The sequence below is a fragment of the Geotrypetes seraphini genome, chromosome 12 (assembly GCF_902459505.1).
Source record: "Geotrypetes seraphini chromosome 12, aGeoSer1.1, whole genome shotgun sequence".
Lineage (NCBI taxonomy): Eukaryota > Metazoa > Chordata > Amphibia > Gymnophiona > Dermophiidae > Geotrypetes > Geotrypetes seraphini.
The window spans coordinates 109,974,720-109,998,591 of NC_047095.1; positions in this window are offsets into that span (position 1 = coordinate 109,974,720).

The window sequence follows — 23,872 nt, forward strand, 5'->3', positions numbered from 1 at the left end:
GTTTTGGCATGCTTCCCTTTCCCGATGTCAAGTTTAAAGTTGATTATATTGTGATCACTCGTTCCCAGTGGAACCACGACTTCCACTTCTGTTATCGGTCCCGTGAGGCCATTTAGGACTAAGTCCAAGGTGGCGTTGCCTCTTGTCGGCTCTTTTACCATTTGTTCCAGGAAGCAATCCCCTAGCACCTCCAGGAACTTGGCCTCCTTGCACAGTTGGAGGTTGCTAGTTTCCAGTCTATCCCTGGGAAATTGAAGTCTCCCAATATAATTACATTGCCTGTCTTGCATTCTTGTTTGATTTCCTCCATCATTTCTGAGTCAGTTTCCTCCGCCTGTCCTGGGGGACGATAGTAAAGGCCAATTTTCATATCTGCGCCATATTGACCAGGAATTTTGATCCAGAGTGACTCAAGCTTCTCTTTCATTTCTGTTGTAACCATTTCAACAGAATCTATTCCCTCCTTAACATATAGAGCAATACCTCCACCTTTCTGCCCTACTCGATCTCTTCTATACAGTTTGTATCCCTGTAGTACTGTGTCCCATTTGTTTTCTTCATTCCACCATGTTTCTGTTATGCCAATGATATCCAATATGTCATGTCTTGCTATTGTCTCTAGTTCCCCCATTTTGTTAGCTAGACTTCTAGCATTCGTATACATACATCTAAGTTCCCTTCGTGTTACCTTTTTGGACCTTCTACTCTTGGCCGTCCCTATAGTTTCAATTACGGTATCTTTACTGCTCCTGTGTTATCACCCTTGTTTGCTGTGTGGTCGTCCCCTCCTGTGTCTGAGTTGTCCCTTCCTGCTTTTTCTCCCTTATTGGCTGTGAGGTCGTCTTCTCTTGTGTAGGAGTAGTAGTCCTTGGCTTCTTCGTCGGGGCATCCTGCTATCCGTGCCATCCACCGGTGGTCGACTGTCGGCTTTCCCCTATCTTTCAGTTTAAAGCCTTCTCGATTGCCTTCTTCATGTTGCCTGCCAAAACTCTTGCTCCTTCCTTGTTGAGGTGTAGTCCGTCCCTTCTGTAGTACTTGCTTTTTCCCCAGAACGCCGTCCAGTTGCGCATGAAGTCGAAGCCTTCTTCTTCGCACCATCGTCTCATCCAGGCGTTGATTACTTGCAATTCCCCTTGTCTCTTTCCATCCGCTCTTGGTACTGGGAGGATCTCAGAGAAGGCCACCTTCACCTCCCTGATCTTTAGTTGTCTTCCGAGTGAGCGGAGCTGGCCCTTCAGCTCTTCCCTGTCATACTTCCGCCCGCTCACATCATTTGTTCCCACGTGGATAAGCACAGCGGTGTCCTCTCCCCCTGCGCCATCTATGATCCTGGAGATCCTGTTGGTCACATCCTTCACTCTTGCTCCAGGCAGACAGGTGACGACTCTGTCCTCTCTTCCTCCTGCGGTGTGGCTGTCCACATGTCGTATAATGGAGTCGCCTACGATGATCCCCATCTCCAGAGGACTTGTAAAAGGAAAGTAATTGATTTTGTTTTTCTCTGGGAACGACTTCCAGTGACTGAAGCATGTGACGGGGAGCTTGGAATCCCAAACCTTTTTGTTTTTCTCTTTTTGGTTTTGTGTGAGCTTGCTCTGATTATTGAACCTGGAAACTCCAGGCAGGACACAAGGACTTGAGCATATACTTGGCTCTGGAGAGTGTGCAAAAGTAACTACCTGTTCTCAGTTGTTGGTTTTTTTTGTCTTTGAAAACTTTAATAAAGCTGAATCCAGTTCCTAGACAATCCGACTTCCAGGTTTGTAATTTATCCAGCCACATAAAAGGCGCTACAATAAATCTGCCTGTGGTCCGAGCCTGGCATCCTACCTACTCGGGGACGGGCCCGGCCACAAGGGGTATCAACACCTTCTTCCTTCTACTGACTACGCCTCTCTTTATACAGCCCAGCATCCTTCTGGCAGCAGCCACTGCCTTGTCACACTGTTTTTTCGCCTTTAGATCTTCAGATACTATCACCCCAAGGTCCCTCTCCCCATCCATGCATATCAGCTTCTCTCCTCCCAGCATCTACGGTTCCTTCCTATTATTAATCCCCAAATGCATTACTCTGCATTTCTTTGCATTGAATTTTAGTTGCCAGGCATTAGACCATTCCTCTAACTTTTGCAGATCCTTTTTTATATTTTCCACTCCCTCTTCGGTGTCTACTCTGTTACAAATATTGGTATCATCTGCAAAAGGCACACTTTTCCTTTTAACCCTTCAGCAATGTCACTCACAAACATATTGAACAGGATTGGCCCCAGCACCAAACCCTGATGGACTCCACTACTCACCTTTCCTTCCTCCGAGCAACTTCCATTAACCACCACCATCTGGCGTCTGTCCGACAGCCAGTTTCTGACCCAGTTCACCACTTTGGGTCCTAACTTCAGCCCTTCAAGTTTGTTCAACAGCCTCCTATGAGGAACCATATCAAAGGCTTTGCTGAAATCCAAGTAAATTAAATCTAGCATATGTCCTCGATCCAGCTCTCTGGTCACCCAATCAAAAAATTCAATCAGGTTCGTTTGGCACGATTTATCTTTTGTAAAGCCATGTTGCCTCGGATCCTGTAACCCATTAGATTCAAGGAAGTACACTATCCTTTCTTTCAGCAACACTTCCATTATTTTTCCAACAACTGAAGTGAGGCTCACCGGCCTGTAGTTTCCTGCTTCAACCCTGTGACCACTTTTATGAATAGGGACCACATCCGCTCTCCTCCAATCCCCAGGAATCACTCCCGTATCCAGAGATTTGTTGAACAAGTCTTTAATAGGACTCGCCAGAACCTCTCTGAGCTCCCTTAGTATCCTGGGATGGTTGAAATCTCCCAACAGCAGAACCTCCTCTTTCCTTCCAAACTTTTGGATATCCACAATCAGATCCTTATCATTTTGCTGCGATTAAGTCGGAGGTCTGTAGACTACACCCATGTAGATAGAAGTTCCATCTTCTCTTTTCAGAGCGATCCATATCGCTTCTTCCTCTCCCCAGGTCCCTTGCATTTCAGTCACTTTGATATTGATCTTTACATAGAGAGCTACTCCTCCACCTTTTTGACCAACTGTCCTTCCTAAAAAGGTTATATCCTGGTATGTTTGCATCCCATCCATGTGATTCACTGAACCATGTCTCTGTGATAGCAACAATATCTAGATCTGCCTCTAATATCAGGGCTTGAAGATCATGAACTTTGTTGCTTAGACTGCGAGCATTTGTGGTCATCGCTTTCCAGCTATTTTTCAGCGATAATCTCCTTTTTTTGTATGGATTTTTGTTTCGTTTCTTTCCGTTGCAATACTAAAAAATGAGTTGCTGATATTGTTTATTTTTCAGTCTTTACTACTATCACATCTTTTCTTTTGCCGGGAGTTGTCTCTATAATTGTCCTTCGTACATACACTACTCCCACCTTCTAGTTTAAATGCCTAGAAAAATATTGTCTAAATTTATCTGCAAGGTTTCTTTTTCCTGCTGTAGTAATATGTAGCCCATCAGTACAATATAGCTTCTTGTCCTTCCATGTATTTCCCCATCCTCCTATGTACCTGAAGCCTTCTTGATGACACCAGGCTTTGAGCCATCTATTAAAGTCCTCTGTGTTTTTCACTCTTTCCTCACCCTTTCCATATGCAGGCAGTATTTCAGAAAAAGCTAAAGTCTTTACAAAAGGTTTCACGCCCTCACTAAGCTCCCGAAAAGCTTTCTGTGCTGCAAGTATGGAGTTGTTGGCCAGGTCATTTGTTCCCAGGTGGATAACAACATCAGTGTTAAAATCCTTAGTTTCTTCCTTAATTATAGCCTGTATTTGCCTGGTACTCCTGGTAGCTGAGGATCCTGGAAGACATTTCACTATTTTGGTCTCCTCACCTTATGTTCCAAGATTAATGCCTCTGATGATGGAATCCCCCAACAGTAATAGTTTTCTGTTTTGGGCTTTTTTATTTGTGCTTAGGGTGTGCTTGTTCTCTTGAGTTACCTTCATTGGTTCCAGTCCCACCTCCCTTCTGTTTTCTTGAGTATTGCAGTGCACTAGTGGAGCGAAGGAATTATGTAGAGGTAATATTTGTGAAGGTTGATGTTTCTGTGTTACATGTCGCAGTCTTCCTGAGCTTACTGTGACCCATTTATTCCTGGGCTGTTTTATTCTTTGAGGTAGAGGTGGTAAGTTGGTATGATTTTGTGGAGTGATGGAAGCTGCTTTAATTGAATTCAATTCATGTTTAAGTTTGCAGAGCTCCTCCTTAATACTAGCAAGTTGAAGACAGATGGGGCAAGCCTTAAGCCTCCAAATACTGTGTCTTGGAATTAAAGCACCACAGTGATTGCATAGAATAAAGGTCATCTTGATTGATTGTGAAGTGACTTGATTTGAATAGTCCTGATTATTTGGGTCTCTATATATGAAAAGTGGTCCCTGGGGTTGGTGGGACTATAAGTCTTACCCTTATTCCTATGAAGGGAAAGGGAAAGAGGAAATACAATTTAACAAAGAAAAGACAAGGGTTTATTTTTTTGTGTTTTTTTGTTTTTTTTAAGTAAGAAGCAGGGAGGAGAAGAGAAATTAAGCAGATATAATGCTGAAAAACAGTGAAAAGAGCAGAATATGAAATGCTGAGTAACTTAGCTTTTAGAATAATAGCCCGAGAGCTTGTCTCGACGGCGGCTCTAACGCGGAGCTGGAAGGCCTGCGGGGCCGCTTGTCGGGAAAGCAAGGGGGAGGGGGTGTTAAGTAAAGGGCAAGAGAGGAGATAGGGAGGAGGTCATTCCCGACGGGGGGGGGGGGGGTTCCTCCGATAGGTCGGGTCGCTGCTGCAGGGCGGGTAGGCTATAAATAAGAGGGCTCTCGGAGGACCCTAACGGTTTCCGGTCCTCCGAGGCAAATTCAGCGTCGGCTGGTTTGTGGGAACTTGCGCCCTGCCACATGTTCGGCGGTTTCGTTTCCTGGCGGTCCCTGCTTCCCTAGCGTGTTGGCAGTGGGGAGTTATGGCGCGTGCACCCTGTGACCCCCACTGATGCGGCTGAGCTGTCTCTCCTGGCCGGTGATTCCTTGGATGAGGCTGATCTGGAGCGAGTGAGTGCTTCTGCAGTGGGGGGTAGATCTTTGCCTCCTCGGCTCTCGCGTTCGGCCGCCCAAACTGCGATAGCACTGGAGATTGTAGGGGAGGTGCCAGCGGTTCATGGTGGTGCAGGATCGACCCGCAGGAGCCGGAGCATGCAGTCGGTAGTCCGTGGGAGGGGTCATGGCGTGTCCCGGCCTGGAAATGGGTCAGTGGGGTCTTCAGGGGGGCTCATAGTGGGTCAGATGAGTCGTTGGTTGCTGGGGTCCTTCCAGCGGCTGGTGTGCCTGTGGCTGCACTGGGTGTTGGGCAGCTAGTGCTGGGTTGGAGTCTGGCTGGTGGGGAGGGGCAGCTACTCCCTCGGTGGAGTGTGGTGCAGATGGGGGGGTCGTTGGAGATTTCTGTCCAGCCCTCGACATCTGGGATGTGTCGCAGGTTGCCAGCGGGCCCTCCTGGCTGGTGGTCTCCTTAGACGTTGGGGCCTTGGGGGCCTCCTTGGGGATCTGGCCCCTGGGCTGTAGTTCCGCCTCCGTTTCCCGATGTTTTTCCACCGCTGCCTTGGAGCTCGGGCACAGCGGTTGGGGGTGGACCTCGGGGGATTGAAGGGGTAAGGGACCAGCGGGTGGGGGCTTGGCACCTGGGCTAACTTACCCTCATGCTGTGCAGGTTGCTGGCCCCTGTCTGGATTTTTTCCCCCATGATATCGCTGCTGGACGTGAGCGCAGTGCCGGGCCATCTGCTGCGGGAGGATTGTGCGGAGGACGGGATGCAGCCCAGCAGATTGACATTGAGGAGCCAGTGCAGACGGCTTGCGGGAGTCCGGTTATGGTGGTTGCTGCGGAGGGTGCCACTCCTGGAACTGAAGATGCTGGACGCAGGACCAGAAGCGACCGGACTACGGGTACCATGGCCCTAATGACTGGGACTGGTGGAAAGGGTAGAAAGGGAAAGGGGAAGGGGAAGGGTAAGAAAGGCTATCGGAGTAGGGCTTCACCTTCGTCCTCTTTGTCTTCTTTAACCTCTTCTTCCTCTTCGACGTTGTCTTCCTCATCAGGGTCACCTCGACGATGGGAGGGTGAGAGGACGGTGCAGGAGGGCGATGGTCGGGGGCTCCTGCCCTTGTGGCGCTGTCGGAGTTGTGGGAGAAGGTTCCGCGATCGCTTCACCACAAGATTAAGAAGCGTGCGTGTATTGACATTTTTCGGCTTCTGGAGGGCCGGGTGCATGGGCGTAAGAAGAAAAGCAAGAAGGAGAGGGGAAGTCGAAAGTGGCGTTGGTGTCTCGCAATGTCTTGAACTGGACGCGCGCGTTTTTGAGGTTGGCCAGTGTCTGGGGTCGGGAGCATCCCCAGGACTATGGTCTTTTGCTGTCTTATGCGGACTCCATCCTGGATGCGTATCAGCGGTTCGGTGGGTGGGTGTGGCTCAACTATGATGAAGCGTTCCGCGACAAAATGGAGGAGAACGGGCACATGTCCAGGGGTACGCAAGACATCAATCTGTGGTTGACCTATATGGCGAAACTTGGGGGGTCCGATATGGGTGCTTCGGGTAAGTCGGGTTCCTGGTCCTGGGGGGGGTGCGTTCCTTTCGTCCCTCGGGAGGCCCGAGTGCCAGGGGGGCCCAGGTCTCTGCTGGTTGTTTAATAAATCTTCCTGTTCCTTTCCTGACTGTCGGTTCCGTCACGCCTGTTCCTTGTGTGGTCAAGGGCACTCAGCGCTCAAATGCCCCAAGAAGGGAGCTGGGGCGCCTCCCGCCCCAGCCAAGTGAGGTGGAGGTTCAGCGGTTGCCCACTCCGGTCCGGGTGGGTGCCATGCGGCCTTGGTTGGACCAATATAGGGATACGCGGGCGGCTGCGGTTCTGGATAGGGGATTTAGCGAGGGTTTTGTGATTCCATGTTTGCTGCCTCAGACTAATGTGCACGCTTCTAATGCTTCTTCCGTATCCCAGCTGCGAATGGAAGTGAGGCGGAAGTTGCATGAGGAGCTCGACAGGGGGCGGGTTTCAGGTCCCTTTCGGGAGCATCCATTCCCGGTCATGGTGTTGTCTCCTTGGGCGATTATTCCTAAGGAGCCTGGTAAATATCGTTTAATCCATAATTTGTCCAGGCCCGTGAGGCGCTCCGTGAATGATGGCATTCCTCGTGATCTCTGTTCTGTTTGCTATGCTTCCTTTGATAGTGCCTTGCGCCTGGTGCGCATTGCGGGTGTTGGGGCCTTGTTGGCCAAAGTGGACATCGAGTCGGCGTTTCGGTTGTTGCCGGTCCATCCTTCCTCGTATCCGTTGCTTGGATTTCGGTTTCAGGGGGCAATTTATTTTGATAGATGCCTGCCGATGGGTTGTTCGGTCTCCTGTGCGTTTTTCGAATTATTCAGCTCATTTCTCCATTGGGTTACTGTTCGGCGCAAAAGGAGCGAGTCGGTAGTTCACTATCTCAATGATTTTCTTTTCGTAGGGGGGGGGGGGTTCTGGTGAATGTAGCCTGTTGAAGTCTACTTTCGAAAGCATGGCGGCGGAATTTGGAGTGCCGTTATCAGCTGATAAATATGAGGGGCCTACTTCTTGTCTCACCTTCTTGGGTATTGAGATCGACTCGGTCGCTATGGTGACTCGGCTCACACAAGGTAAAGTGTGTCAGTTGTTGTCCTTGATCTCGTTGGTTCGGGGTACCCGGAAACCTACTCTGTGGGTTTTTCAGTCTTTGTTAGGGTCCCTTAACTTTGCTTGTCGGGTACTGCCTATGGGACATGCTTTTTCCCGTCATCTGGCGGTGGCGACATCGGGCATTCATGATCGCCGTCACTTTGTCCGGATTACGGCTGGGATTCGGGCGGATTTGCAGATTGTGGTCGCTGTTCTTATCTCACTTTAATGGGTCGCTCCCGATCCAGCATCCTGATGTCTCTAGTTTGGATCTGGATCTGCAATCGGATGCTGCTGGTGGTGGGCTTCGGCCTTTATTGTCAAGGGGACTGGTGCGCTGCTGAGTGGCCGGAGAATTGGCGGCGGGCTGGTGTTACTCAAAATGTGACCTTACTGGAGCTTTTCCCCTTGCTGGTAGCGTGCGAGTTGTGGCCGGAAAAGTTACGGAATCGGTGAGTCATTTTCTTGTGCGACAACATGAGTGTGGTGGAGGTCATGATCCATCAAGCTGCCAGATGTTTGCAGGTGAATGCGGTGATGTGGGAACTTGTTTTTTGTTGTTTGCGTCTTAATTTATACATTAGGGCTCGCCACATCCCTGGGGTTCAGAACAGGCTTGCTGATGCTCTTTCTCATTCTCAATTCTTGCAGTTTCGGGAGCTGGCGCCAGTGAAGACGAATGGGTTGCCGATGCCAGAGCGTTTGTGGAGCCTGGTGGTGAGCGGATCTGGTGCTTGTTACAGCGGTCTGTAGCTCCTTCCACTTGGACTCGGTACAATCGGGGTTTCTCGACCATGTGCGACTTTCTGCATACGTGGGGATGGGTCCCCGGACTGGTATCGGAGGTCTTGTTGGCTGACTTCTTGGCCGGTTCTCAGCTTGCGGGCTGTTCCCGTAGCGCAGTGGTGGGCCACTTGGCGGGCTTTGTTTCTTTTGTAGGGCCTTTGGTTGGTCTTGCCCGGCGTCGGGATTTTTGCCCCACAGGATGTTGGCAGCCTGGGGCCGGGTAGCTCCACGGCTACCCGATTCCCGGCTGCCGATCACACATGCCTTGTTGTCCTGTCTCATCGGGGTGTTGCCGGTAGTGGCGAGTTCAGACTTTGAAGCTTGTCTGTTCCGAGCGGCCTTTTCCTTGGCCTTCTTTGGGGCTTTGCGGGTGGGCGAGTTGCTTGTGCACCCGTCCGACGTCCAGGGTCTGCGGGGTCTCCTGTGTAACCAGGTTCGTGTGGAGCAGGATTCGGTGCATTTATTCATCGCTTGATCTAAGTCGGACCAGCTGGGCAGGGAGCACATGTTGGTTTCGCACCAAGTGACGGGCTGTGCTTCATGCCCCGTCCACTCCCTGGCTGCCTATATGGCGGTTCGTCCTAGTTCTGACATTGCGTTGTTGCTACAAGCAGATGGTGTTCGGCTCACCCGTTATCAGTTTTTTACGGTCTTGCGGCGGGCCCTGAGTCGGTGCGGCGAGGAGTCGGTGCACTTTGACACGCACTCCTTCCGCATAGGGGCTGCTACTAGTGCCTTTGAGGCTGGGGTGCCTGCTGTGGCTATTCAACGGCTGGGCCGTTGGTCGTCCGGGGCCTATCGTGGTTACATTCGTCCGTCGGGTTCTGGACAGGATGGTTCTCGGTCTGGTGGGCTGGGTTAGAGAGGGTGCCCTTCAGCTGGTAGGGGTTGGGTGGTGTATGTGGGAGGGTGCATTGGGGTGGCTGCGCTGCTTCACTCCATGGCTTTCTTTTACTAACCTCTTGGTTTCGGGGACGTTGGCGGGACTGCTGGGTTTTGCCTTACAGATGCTGTACAGCATGTCCTGCCGGTTTGGATCATTGGACATTCCTTCGTCCATTGGGCTGGGGAGCGTGCAGTTGTCCGACCGTGTGGTCAGCACTTGGGCCTTCGTCATCGCAGAGTCTACGTCTCTTGGTGGGGTCAGCGGGGCATGCGTTGGCATCAGCTACTGCCTCTTCTGGATGATCTTCGGCATCACGTCCGATGCCCAATTCTTTTGCTTCTTTATCTCGGGGGCAATGATGTCGATTCGCTTAGCGGCAAATGTTTAATTGATAGTCATTAGTGATCTCGGGGTGGTTCAGGGTTGGTTTCCTGGTGCCCGGCTTGTTTGGTCTGACATTATACCGCGCCCGAAGTGGCTGGTGTCTCGCAGGTGGACCAGAGGGCTCATTAAGGTAAATTGTCAGGTAGGCCGGTGGGTAGAAGCGCGGGGTGAGATTCAGATTAGGCATGCCTGGGTTGATGTTCCTTGTTCTGGGTTGTTTTCCCGGGATCGGGTGCACCTTTCGGACATTGGGTGGGATCTCTTGCTCGATGATTTTGCTTCTTGTTGTGAGCATGTGTTGGATCCTTAGCCGCAGCTCTGTTCATTCGGGGGGCCTGTAACGAGTTACAGGCCTGTGGCGGTATGCCGAGCTACTGGCGGTTGGGCTTATCATGGGATGAGTGGTGGGCCGGCTGGGATCCGTGCCTGGTGGGTCGGACGACCCTGGACAATGGGGCATGTGGGGACATGCCACCCCTCGGACCCTTGCTTAGATGGCAGGGTCGGGGGCCATTTACATCTAAACTGGTAGCTCGGGATCAGGGTCACAATGGCGATACCATTGTGCTGGTTTAATTGGATAAGCTGTTATTAATGCTGTTTGTATATGTTATTTATAATATGTTAAAAGTTATTTAAAATGTTTATTTTCAATAAACAGGGCTGCGGCCAGGATTTTTCCACACCGGTTTATGTATCTTCTTGGGGTTGTACAGGGGTAAGAAAGAGAGGTATAAATGTAAGTTTAGAAGAAGCGGGCCGCTCCAGGTTCCGCTGTTAGCTTACAGGGCAGCCTTGTTCACAGCACTGTCCCAAAGATAATGTAGTTAACCTTAGTAGTAAATCAGAGCCCCTCCCTTCTCTACCTAATCAGCAGACACAATGGCTAAAAACTAGTAAGTCAGAAATACAGGCTCTATACCACCCTAAAACACAGTATTTTAAACAAAAATGCAAGCTCTATAACAAATCAGTGGCTACCCTAAAACACAGGATTTATAACAGGATTTTACCTACTTCAGTCACCCTGTGCCACAGGCACCAGGATTTAATTAGAGTTAATAAAGTCTTACCCTTATTCCTATGAAGAGGAAATAAGATTTAACAGAGGAATGAGAAGGGTTTATTTTTGTGCTTTTTTGGTTTTTTTAAAGTAAGAAACAGGGAGGAGAAGAGAAATTAAGCAGACATAATGCTGAAAAACAGTGAAAAGAGCAGAATATGAAATACTGAGTAACTTAGCTTTCAGAAGTTCACAGGGCAGCCTTGTTCACAGCAATGTCCCAAAGATATGGTTTCTTCATTGCCACAGTTGGAAGAGCAGGTAATTTTAGGTATACGGTCTGCTTCCCTCTGCTCTGGGGAGCTATCAGCACCTCCCCTCCATTAAGCTTTGTAGGAAGAGTAGAGACACCCTCCAAGGTTGAGGATGTAACCTCCTCCTTACAACTGTCTGACAATTTAGTATGGTGGGAAAAAAAGGTTTGACTCCTGTACAAATGGTTGTGGAGCCAAGCCTGAATATTCTCCCTAAAGATAAAGTAGTCACTGTTAATAGAATTGAGTCTTCATTGCAAAATACAGTTTTGAAATTGTGCCAGTTCTCCTCTGATACAGCAGTTAAAATAAATGACCATGAAACTCGACTAACAGAGCTAGGAAATAAATTGGATAAATTGGATAATTTACAGAGTACTGCCTCTGCTTAAATTAAAGATAGTATAACGGTTCATGCCAAGATGGAAAAAATAGAGAATTATATGAGAGCTAAAAATCTTCGTTTTTTAAAAATTTCCCATCACTCATTACCTATCTCCATTGGAGCTATTACGAATGTATATGAGGGAGATTTTGCAGTACTCTAATGTGGATAAGGTTGAGCCTGATAACCTCTTTTACATTCCAAGGGCTTCTAGGGAGGTGGTAGATCAGGAGGAAATAGATAAATTAGTATCACCAGACAGTTTGGATCCGTCGAAACCTTCAAGATAATGAAGGGAATAGACTTAGTAGATAAAGACAGGTTGTTCACCCTCTCCAAGGTAGGGAGAACGAGAGGGCACTCTCTAAAGTTAAAAGGGGATAGATTCTGTACAAACGTAAGGAAGTTCTTTTTCACCCAGAGTGGTGGAAAACTGGAACGCTCTTCCGGAGGCTGTCATAGGGGAAAACACCATCCAGGGATGCAAGACAAAGTTAGACAAGTTCCTGTGGAACTAGAATGTACGCAGGTAGGGCTGGTCTCGGTTAGGGCGTTGGTCTTTGGCCTGGGGGCCACCACGGGAGAGGACTGCTGGGCACGATGGACCACTGGTCTGACCCAACAGTGGCAGTTCTTATGTCTCATTTTCTTGAGTACTCTAAGGACACAATTTCAAAACGTGCTTCACTCATGGTAACTTTCAAAACAGAACTAGAGAAACAGGTTAGTTGAAGTTGTACAAACAAGCTCTGTATTATGGCCAAGTGTAAATATTTCCTGATGTTTCTAAGCAGACTCAGATAAAGAGGAAGCAGTTTCAATTGCTTAGGCCTAAGGCCTTAGCAGTGGGCACGACTTTCTTCTTAAAATCTCCATATAAATGCCTTATTTCATTTGCAAGTGACAAATATGTGTTTCTGGAACCAGTCCAGTTAGAAGATTTTCTTAGACATAAACGTTTCCAGATAGTTTCTTAAATTATTATTTCTTTGCTGGAGAGTGTAATTGATGATTTAAAGAATGTGCCACATCCCTTAGCCTGCCAAGATGTTAAACTTTTTTACTCTACATTTTTCTTTTAAGCTTTGGCACTCTCGGCCATTTAAGGGGACTTGATCATTGATAAACTATTGCCTTTGACTTTATTTGATGAGCATTTATATGCTATGTTTGAACTAGATATACCTGTGTTTTTGCTATGTAAATGTAACAAATCAATAAATTTTTTAAAAAACTTCAAATTTCACCAAACGACACAGTAAACAACACAAAAACATTTTCTGACCATAAATATTCCAATCCATGGCAAACTATTCTAATATTGCTGCCTTGTAATAATGAGTAATTTATTTTCAGCATTTCACTGCCAACCTAGAACTTTCAGATTGGAGGTAAAGTAATATTTCAAGCTGAACGTCCACATCTTAAGATCTCTCTAACACAGCAGTCTCAAACTCAAACTCTTTGTAATGTAATGTAATGTAATTTATTTCTTATATACCGCTACATCCGTTAGGTTCTAAGCGGTTTACAGAAAATATACATTAAAATTATAAGTAAGAAAGGTACTTAGAAATTCCCTTACTGTCCCGAAGGCTCACAATCTAACTAAAGTACCTAGAGAGTAATAAAGAAGTGAAAAGTAGAGATAGAGGAAAAATAAGAAAATAAACATTCTAACAAGACTGTATTGCAGGGCCACATTTTAGATTTGTAGGTACTTGGAGAGCTGCAGAAAAAATAGTTAATGTCTTATTAAAGAAATGACTACTTTACATGAAGTAAAACTCGTTATAGTTTATAAATCTTTCCTTAATTGCTTCTGATAATTTCAGCTATACACAGCTGAAAGCAGTGCAACATGCAGAAAATGAAGTTTAGTTTTTCACCTTCTGCATGTTGCACTACTTTCAGATGTGTGTAGCTGAAATTATCAGAAGCAATTAAGGAAAGATTTATAAACTATAAAGAGTTTTACCTCATGCAATATTGTGATTTAACTGCAAGAGACAAGATTTTGGTGTAGACTTCTAGGCTTTTTTGTAGAGGGGAGAATCAATACCGAACTTGTGCCTGGAAAACTTGTGCCTTAAGTGTCTGGTGGTCGTGTCCGCAACTGCCTTCAGCTCTCACCTCCTCCAGCACCGGGACACAACCGCCATCTTAAATCAAGCACTCACCACTAGAAGAGGTGCCGAATTTCGTGAGAATTCACAAGTTTATGAACACATGCACAAGCTGCACTGACTCCAATGGTTACCTTATGTTCAGGAACGTTGCTGCTTCACTGCTGTAACCTCATTCAAGTGCTTTCCTGCGTTTGTACTTGATTGTCCTCTCGACTCCACCTCACAATCGCGTACAGATGCAGGAAAGTGATTGTGTGATGTTACAGCAGTGAGGCGAGCAATGTTCCAGAACAATGGTAACATACCGAGGGCCTCAAAATAGGACCTGGTGAGCTGCATGTGGCCCCCGAGTCGTGAGTTTGAGACCACTGCTCTAACATGTGTTTGGTATATCTTCAGGGCAGGAAGTAACCATTTAAGATAAAAGCCAAAAGCATATTTCATATAAGGAGTTAAAGCCATTATGCTACTTACAAGCCAAATCCTTCAAATGAGGGAGGAGTGGTGAAGGAGGCACCGACATGTGGATAAAAATTTGTCACAGTTACAAGTCCCCCAATCACAATGTCCCCATCTCTATGGTATCCTGGTAGAGGTTGTATTGGTGGGTAGTTTCTAAGTGTACACTGACAGTCAGTTGTATAGCACAGGATGTCACAGAGCATCAATAAAGTCAGAACCAGACGAGCTTCCATCTTTAATTAATTAAGGCTGTGAAAGTTTCTTCTGTGATGACGCTGTCTCTTACCACTCCAGTTGTTACACTTGATCATTGAGGCAGGATGATATAGAGTTCTTGATGGTGTTATTAAATTGAATAATTGAATGATGGGAAGAAATGATTAAGTGTTAAACTGGACTGAAGAAGACCTGTGCTTTTACACAGAAGGTGAATGAGGAAAGACCATGATATTGAGGCGATCGCTCTATTTCTAGATTAACAACACCTGTGAGGATACCATGTGGGCTAAGTTGGCTCCTGCCGCCTAGCCTTAAGGGATATCTGCTCCTGACATCTGCATTTCTTTGAAATATAGGTTGTTTCTTTTAAATATAACCTTATGGATCATCTGCATTCATTAAAATAGAATCAAATTGTAATTTACTTGCAATGCTTGTGTGGGATATAGTTTAATAACATGACAGTGTAATATGGTTGATAATAACAGGAAAGTCCATTTGGTCTGCACAGTTATTGTGGCCATTCTGCCTTGGATACTTTCTCAGATTCCAATCAGTGTGATCCATACAAATTATCTCTCCAGAACAGTCTACTGTGACCCTTTCTACATAATCTATCACCCAATATAACAAAACACATGTAATAAAGCCTTTGTACTAGCCTGCAGCCCACCTTCATTATCTCCAACCACTGCTACTTCTAGTATTTATCATTTCTAAAGCGATGAAAGGCATATGCAGTGCTGTATATGTATATTTCACATGTAACCACAACACGTTATAATAAAAAGTAAAATAAATCTGCTTGATATAGAGTTATTTAGTAGATCTAAGCTAAACAGATAAAGTCAGTGAGATTCTATGCCCTAGCCTGGAAGGATAATAGTGTTAACTCTATAGATTAGTTTGACATCAGTGCAGAGTTTTAACTTAATCCAGTTATTATGCTGAATGAATACTGACCTCCTGTAAGTTTTGGAAGACAGAATGTATAACTTATGGGCAGAATGGATGGTCATTTACTATGTTACTATGATGGAACTCTGCCTCCATCAGGTACTTGACCTCTCTGATTCTCCTCCTTTCTCCTTCACTCTCTTTATCACCCTTAATCAATTTCATGTTTCCTCCACTCATTAGCACCTCTTACTACTTCTGTATGCAGGGGCGGATATGTGGTCAGAAGCTGTGTCTGGTTGGCAGTCCAAAGATTTAGTGTTGAAGAGGCATTTCAAGCATGAGGCAATGATTCTTTTCTTTTCCAGCTACTGTAAATGGCTGAAGTAGGCTACAGCACAGGTCCAGCACAGGTCACAATAAGTAAGGCTGTTACAGCCTGTGAGGTGAATCAGGGGAAGCCTGAAATACAGGTTCTGAGGGAGTTTCTGCATGTTTTCCCTGAATCCCTCCAGCTGAAAAATTCTAATTGTGTCATTTTTGTATTTAGTAAGTGTGTTTTATTAGTGTTTATAGGCTCAAATTTCTTGACAGCTTCGACCTCATGATGACAACAAGAAACAAGAAAGCAGACCAATTCTTCAGTCGAAGATTCAAACCTGGAAGTGAAGGTCAAGATGCTTTAGTCCAATCATGGCCCCAAGACCTTCTGTTGTCTGTCTTTCATCCCTGGACCATGATAGATCGAGTCATTCAACGTATTGTGGCTCATCAGGGATGAATCATATAATAATTGTCTCGATATTACACTATCGTACCAAAGGCTAGCTGTTCAATATCTCATATATTTTCTACTTCATCTTCATTATTAATATTTTTCTTTTGCAAGTAATTTTCTTTTACAAATAATTTTTGTATGGACCTTCAGGTAGCAATCAGGCAAACAGAAAATTACTTGCAACGTGGATCTAAACTCGTACGGCCTTAAAAATCTGAGGTCCGTGTCGGTCCGTGTCCCTGCCGCTTTTAGTTTCTATCGCTGACAGACCTTGATGAGATTTTAGCGCTGACGGATCCGTCTCAGCATAGGGAGGGAAAAGTGTTCGAATCCGTCAGCGCTAAAAATCTCTTTGAGGTCTGTCAGAGCCAGAGACTAGTGCTGGAGTTTGGAGACTTCTTTTCCATAACGCAAGAGAGCGGTTTTGGACGTGCATTATGGAGATGGAACAACCCATTGGCAGACAGCGGTCAAAATAAAAAGCACCCTCAAACCGAAAGCCCAGCAATGGATAGGAAGAAGGATGAACCGGCAATAACCGAAAGGCCGACTCAATGTCCACCTTGGCCAACAAAGCCCCACAGCCCACGATTCGCACCAGACGCAAAGCACTGTCGAAGGATGTGTAGCGAACCGAACAGAGATCACGAGGAATACCATCATTCACTGAACGACCCACGGGCCTGGACAAGTTATGAATCAGGCGAAATTTCCCAGGTTCCTTTTTAGGAATAATCGCCAGAGGGGACAACACCATTACCGGGAACAGGCATTCCAGAAAAGGGCCCGCAACCTGAGCAAGAGCAAGTTCCTCACGCAACTTACGCCGCACCTCCCCCCACAACTGAGAAACCGAGGAAGCATTGGAAGCCTGCACAGTAGCCAAGGGAAGTGAACAGGGAATAACAAAACCATCGCTAAATCCACCCGCCAGAATCGCAGCCGACCGCCTATCCCCGTAAAGGTCCAACCAAGGTCTCATGGCACCCACCCGGACCGGAGTGGGCAACCCCATCACCCCGACCTTACTTGGCCTGTGCAAGGGGCGCTCCAGCTCCTTTCTTGGGGCACCTGAGAGCTGAGTGACCCTGGCCACACAAGGAGCAGGCATGACGGAAGCGACAGTCCATAAAGGAACAGGAGGATTTATTGAACTGCCAGCCGAGACTGGGACCCCCCCCGGCCCCCGTACCCCCTATGGGATGAAAGGAACGAACCCCCCAGCAACCAGAAGCCCCGGCTTACCCGCAACACTCGGGCCGGACCCCCCAGGTTTTGCCATATGGGTGAGCCACAGATTAATGTCCTGAGTACCCCAAGACATGTGCCTGTTCTCCTCCATCTTTTCATGGAACGCTTCATCGTAGTTGAGACAGGCCCAACCTCCGAATCGCTGATAACCATCGAGAATGGAATCCGTGTATGCCAACAACAGGCCATAGTCTTGGGGGCACTCCCGTCCCCAAACACTGGCTAAATGCAAAATCGCCCGCGACCAATTTACAACATTGCGGGACACCAGACCCACTTTAGGCTTCCCCCCCTCCTTCTTACTCTTCTTCTTCCGACCCCGCACTCGGCCCTCCAAAAGCCGAAAAATGTCAACACGCGAACGCTTCCTAATCTTGCGTCGAAGAGACCGCAGAACTTTCTCCCACAGCTCCGATAGCGCCACAAGAGCCAGGGCCCCCCGATCAGCCCCTTCCTGCACTGATCTCTCACCCGTCCTCCGCCGAAGTGACCCTGACGAGGAAGACGACGTCGAAGAGGAAGAAGAGGTTAAAGAAGACGAAGAGGACGAAGAAGAATCCCTACTCCGGTGGCCTTTCCTACTTTTTCCCTTACCCTTCCTCCTCCTACTCTTACCAACAACCCCAGCCTCTAAGGCCATGTTACCCGAGGTCAGGTCTCCAGCCGGTCTGTCTCTACCACCTGCCGCTCCAGGAGTGGCGCCCTCCACAGCAACCACCGTAGCAGGACTCCGACGGGCCACCCGTGCGTGCTCCTCAACTCCCATCCGCGGGGCAGCATCCAGTCCTTCGACACACACTCCAGTCGCAGAAGTCCCAGCGACACACTCTCGTCCAGCAGCGGAAGTCTGGGGGAAAATCAAGACAGGGGCCAGCAACCTGCACAGTAGAAGGATAAGTTAGCCCTGAGGGCCAAGTCCCCACCCACTGGTCCTCCATCCCCTCAAACCCCCGAGGGCCACCCTCAATGGAAACGCCCGAGCCCCAAGGCGGCGGCGGGACAGCACCGGGGAATGGAGGCGGAACCACAGTCCATGGATCAGGACCCCAAAGAGTCCCCCTTGGGACCCGGTGCCCAAGGCGCCCACCAGCTGGCCGCGCTTCCAGACAACCCGTGACCCGACCCGGACGTTGAGGGATGTACTGGGATCTCCCCCCAACCCCCCCGCTCACTAGAGGAGGAGACGTCGTCCCACCTCCCTGTCCAAATTCCAACCCTGCACTCACCCCCCTTACACCAGCTGGGTCAGATACAAGCACATCAGCTGCAGGCACAACCCCTGCATCAGATGTCCTAACAGCCCTACCAGGAGCAGCCGCTGAAGGCCCTTCGGATGCACCGTCCACCCGAGGTGAGCCACAACTTCTCCCCCGTCCTCCCTGCAGCCTGATTCTGCCCCTGCGGGCCGACCCCGTGCTGACACCAGCAGCCAGCATCTCCCCTCCCACCTCCAGCGCTATCGCAGTTCGAGCAACCGAACGCGAGCGCCTAGGAGGCAAAGATCTACCCCCCTCACAGCTGAACTCACCGGCTCCGGATCGGCTTCGTCGAAGGAATCGCCGGCAAGGAGGGACAACTCCGCATCCACAGCGGGGATACCGGAGGGGGCACGAGCCATATCCCGACGCAACGCTCTGCACCGAAATGCTCCGGTAAGCATGGACCGCCGGGAATGAAAGAGCAGGACATGTGGCAGGCCGCAAACCCGCAGAACCCCACCGACACCGTCCAAAGTTGTCTCGGAAGACCGGAAACCGTTAAGGTCCTCCGAGTGCCCTTCTTATATGCACCTCCTACCCCACCCTATGGCTGTGACTTTTGCCCTATCAGAGGCCAATCCCCCGGCGGGAAGGCCTCTACCCCCCCGGATTCAAACTTTTCCTTCCTTCCTTAACCCCCCCCTTCCCTAATCCCTACCCGACGGACGGCCCCGCGGGCCTCCCAGCTCTGCGTTAGAGCCGTCCGTCGAGACAAGCTCTCGGACTTTTTATTTCCAGAAATACAAAGATGAGGGAGCATACAACGAAGCTGCTAAGTAGTAAATTTCATACAAATCAGATACAATATTTCTTCAATCAAATTCTTTGCCAGAGGTGGTTAAAGCAGTTAGTTTAGCAGGGTTTAAAAAAGGTTTAATGGAAGGTAAATTTAATATGGGAAGGCATCAAATGTAGCTTTGTGAGAGAAGACAACAAATTTCTAAGCCTGGTTTTCTGCTGTAAATTGCAATAGGTTTTTATCACTTGAATAGGGAAAAGCTTGTTTTATATAATAGTAATTTCCAACAGGAGGACCTCTGTGTATATCAGTGTCCCATACTCTACACTGTAGATAGAGTAAATGGTAATGTAAACTATTTTTTCTATTTTTAAAGGGCACATACTATATTCTACTGGGTTAATGTTTCCAATGAATGCACCTCTTTAATAGGGATAATTGCCAAGTCCATGCTTTATTAAAGCCTAAGAGAATGTGAAAAATTTTGTCCCATTATACTCCTCTTTACAGAGATTCCAATTCCATGTCTACCTCAGTTAAAAACAAAGTTGATATATACAGGGTGGGCCACGGACAAGTAGCCCGCCTCAGGGCGAGATGAACGAGCCATTTCCAAACCAGACTCTGAATACAACGCTTAGCTGGTGGTTTTGTTCCTGGTACATAGCCTTCCATTATCACTATTTGCTGTTCCAGGGAGAACACCATCTTTCTGGCGCCGGTATTGGAGGCGGACTACTTTTCCATGGCTCACCCTGTATAACTTTACCAGTTGAACAAATAGCAGTAAAATAAGCCACAGCACATTAAAGTGTCATTAAACATTTTAACATTTTCTTTCTTATTCTGTGTAAAACTGTCAACATATGCAGACCAGCACAAATTATGGCTTTAAAATATACCCCGCCCCCTTTTTTACAAAACCGTGAAAGTGGAAATAGCGGGAATGTCTTTCCCGCTATCACCTGATACTGGATGAAGAGGGGGGGGTTCTTTCGAGGGGACTCATTGATGCCCCCGATATGGGAGATGTCATATCCAATAAAGTTTGTGGAGGATTATTTGTAGAAAATATCAAATGCCTGTCCATGGGACCAGATAAAGCAGGTGTTGAACTTTTAGGTTTAATCTTTCTTTTCCTCATGACCTGGCAAATTTGTTATACGACCTGAGTTCCTGCTCCTCAACTCCTCAGCTCCTCGTTGCTCCAGGCATCCCAGTAAGGCAAGGTGTCAGCTCCCAAAGAACCGTGACAGCGGTATGCAATTTAAGAAATTAGTGTAGAGACGGACCCAATGACATCAGAGGGTCCGTCTCTCCAAGTGCCTGCCCGACTCTGCCGAGTCAAGTCCAACCGCCGCTGCAGGAGCTTCGGGGCAGCAAGAAAAAGTCTCCTCCAGGCATCCCAGTAAGGCAAAGTGTCAGCTCCCCATTATTCTATTGTTTAACGGTTTCTCATTCCATTCTATTCATATTCCTTCCTTTACCTTTCTTTTTACATTTCTATATTTTATTTAATTCTTAAAATTATATTTTTATTTAATTTAGGTTTTTTTTCCATTATATTATTATTTAGAATGTACATTTTGCTTTAAAAGTGTGGCATTGAGAGTTCAATGTATTCTTGTTAGGATGCTTCATATATCATTTTATTTCCTCTATCTTTATTTACCTCTCTATTATTTGCTAATTTGTTTGTTCTCAGGTACTTTAGTTAGATTGTGAGCCTTTGGGACAGTAAGGGAATTTCAAAGTGCCTATCTTTACCTATCTTATCTTATTGTATCCTTAATGTATATCTTTCTGTAAACCGCTTCGAACCTAACGGATTAGCGGTATATAAGAAATAAAATTACATTACATTACCATTACTAGAACTTTAAATATATATCATTTGACAATCAGCAGCCAGTGGGTAGAACACAATGGCAGGGCGATTGGGTCTCATTTGCGGAGATTCTTTAGGAGTTGGATGGCAGCATTTTGCAATCATTGTAGTTCATGGAGGATTTTGTAGTGAGCCCATTTAGGAGTGCATTGCAGAAGTCCATAAAGGAGAGGATGAAGGCATAGAGTAGCTGAGAGAAGTCAGGTTTTGAGAAGTATCATCTGATATTTTCCATAGCTTGCAGAGGTAGTACAATGAAGCAGATATTATTTGGGAGATATGGTCAGATAGTGAAAGATTGCCATCAAGGATCACCCCTAGGCTACATACTTTGTCCTTGGTCATCAAGGTGGCCAATTTCTAAGAGATTAATGGGCAGATGAGTTTGAAGTTCCTCTCCATATCCAGAGGAACTTATTTTTTTGCCACATTTAGTTGCATCTTGTTTTGGATCATCCAGTCTTTTATTTCTGAGAGGCAGTCATGCAGTTTGGAGACTTGAACATCTTGGTTTGAGACTAGCAATAGGAACAGTTATATGTCAATCGCAATTGAGTGGATCTTTATTTGGTATTTTAAGGTGATGTTTATCATTGGTTTGATATAGAGGTTGAATAGGAGAGGGGAAAGGAGGGTGCTCTGCGGTACTCCATATTTTATTGCTTAGATTGTGATAGAGTATATGTTAGTAGCACACTTTGGGTACTATGGCTCAGGAATGATGAGAACCTTTGGAGTGCTCAATTGTTGATTCCAATATTTGCAAGTCTGGTGAGGGACGTGTAACCCATCATCTCCTTTGTCTAATATGTTTTATCAATAATGTCTGCTAGGAATGTTTCTGTGCTATGGAATTTTTTGAACCCAGCTTGGTAATGGGAGAGGGCATTCTGTCTGTGTTTGCCATTCCTTGTCTTCCATGCTTCCTTTCATTATGCACATTTGCTCTACCATTTTTTCCAAGTTGTATCATACTATATTAGCCATGCTTTGTAATACTGTGTTTACCGTACTATGTTTTGCTGAACTATGCTCACCATGCTGTCTCACCATACCATGTTTTGTCATATTATGTCTCTACCATGCTTTGTAAACTAGGTTTTGCTATTTTGTCAGACAACGTTTTACATACCATGTCTGAAAGTGTGGTGTAGTAGTTGCAGCTTCAGCTTTGGCACCTTGACTTTGTGGGTTCAAACCTACACTGCTCCTTGTGACACTGGATGTGTCACCTGATCCCCCATTGCTTCAGGTACATTAGATAGATTGTGAGCCCACCAGGACAGACAGGGAAAAATGCTTGAGTTCCTGAATAAATTCATGTAAGCCATTCAGAGCTCTCCTGGGAGAACAGTATAGAAAATTGAATAAATAAAATAAAGACAGTACTGGGTGGACTTCTAAAGTCAAATATCATAGAAAAATGCAATTTGATTTAATCATGAATTTATAATGCTTTTAACTAATGGGCAAACTGGATGGACTGTTCAGGTCTTTATCTGCTGTCATTTACAATGTATGAATGCTTTCCAAAGATTGCATATATCTTACACAGTAGGAGTGTGATTAGTTTTGCTAATGATATCCAGTTCATATTTTTAGATTAGTCATGCAAAAACCCATTTTACATAGACCACTGAGATTGCAAGTTAGATATTCAGATCAGGACCTTCTCAATTCTGATGAAGTTTTCTGAAAACCAAAGAAGTAGCAGAATGAGCCTGGTCTTCAATCAAACCACACTTTAATAGCAACCAATGTAGCATATACAGAATGTCATCTAAACATGCAGTGGACTCAACATGGGCTATTAAAGTGTAATTTATATGAAGACCAGGCTCACTCTGCTTCTTCTTTGGATTCCCTGGGACTTTTGATGTAGAATTTCTCTATTGCTTGGTTCAGTTTTTGAAAAAGCAGGAGTGCATATCTATTTGCTGGCCTATGTTAAATCTTCAATAAAGACTGAATATAAGCCTGAAAGTAAATAAAAAGTGCCCAAGATCATGACACATTATAACATGAAATCTCTCACCAGTGTGGATGGAGACTTCTCCCTCTGGACAGGGGATACAGTCATAGCAGCAGATGGGCTCTCCTTCCCTGGATGATTTCCTGAACCCAGGAAGGCAACTCAGGCTACATCTGGACTGTGGCGGTATCTAATGATTGAGAAAAAAAAGTAATACTTGAGACATAAGAATAGCCTTACTGGGTCAGACCAATGGTCCATCAAGCTCATTAGCCCATAATCATGGTGGCCAATCAAGGTCACTAGTACCTATCCAAAACACAAGGTGTAGCAATATTCCATGCTACCAATACAGGGCTTCCCCCATGTCTTTCTCAATAACAGACTATGGACGTTTCCTCCAGGAACTTGTCCAAACCTTTCTTAAAACCAGCAACCCTGAGTTATGACTCTTCAAGTAGAATGTTACTTTTCTGTCTAAAACTGAGTCAGTTTTGCCCAATAAATTTTCTTCTCATTAAAAAGCTACTCAGTAGAATATGGCAGTGAATATGAACTATTTTTGATTTGAAATAAAGATATGATAGAAGTTTGACTTGAAATTAGTCATTCAGGCATATTGGATAATGTCTTGAGTAATGTTCCAATGCAGGTCATCTTTAATAGTTTGAATTGGTTACTGCTCTCCAGACAAGAGGACAGTGATAAGTCGGGTTATGTTGAAGTGGAGACAAAGTTGAAACTGGTTATAGTCTTAGTTATAAATAAATATATACAAGCAGAATATCACGAAGTTATTATATAGCTA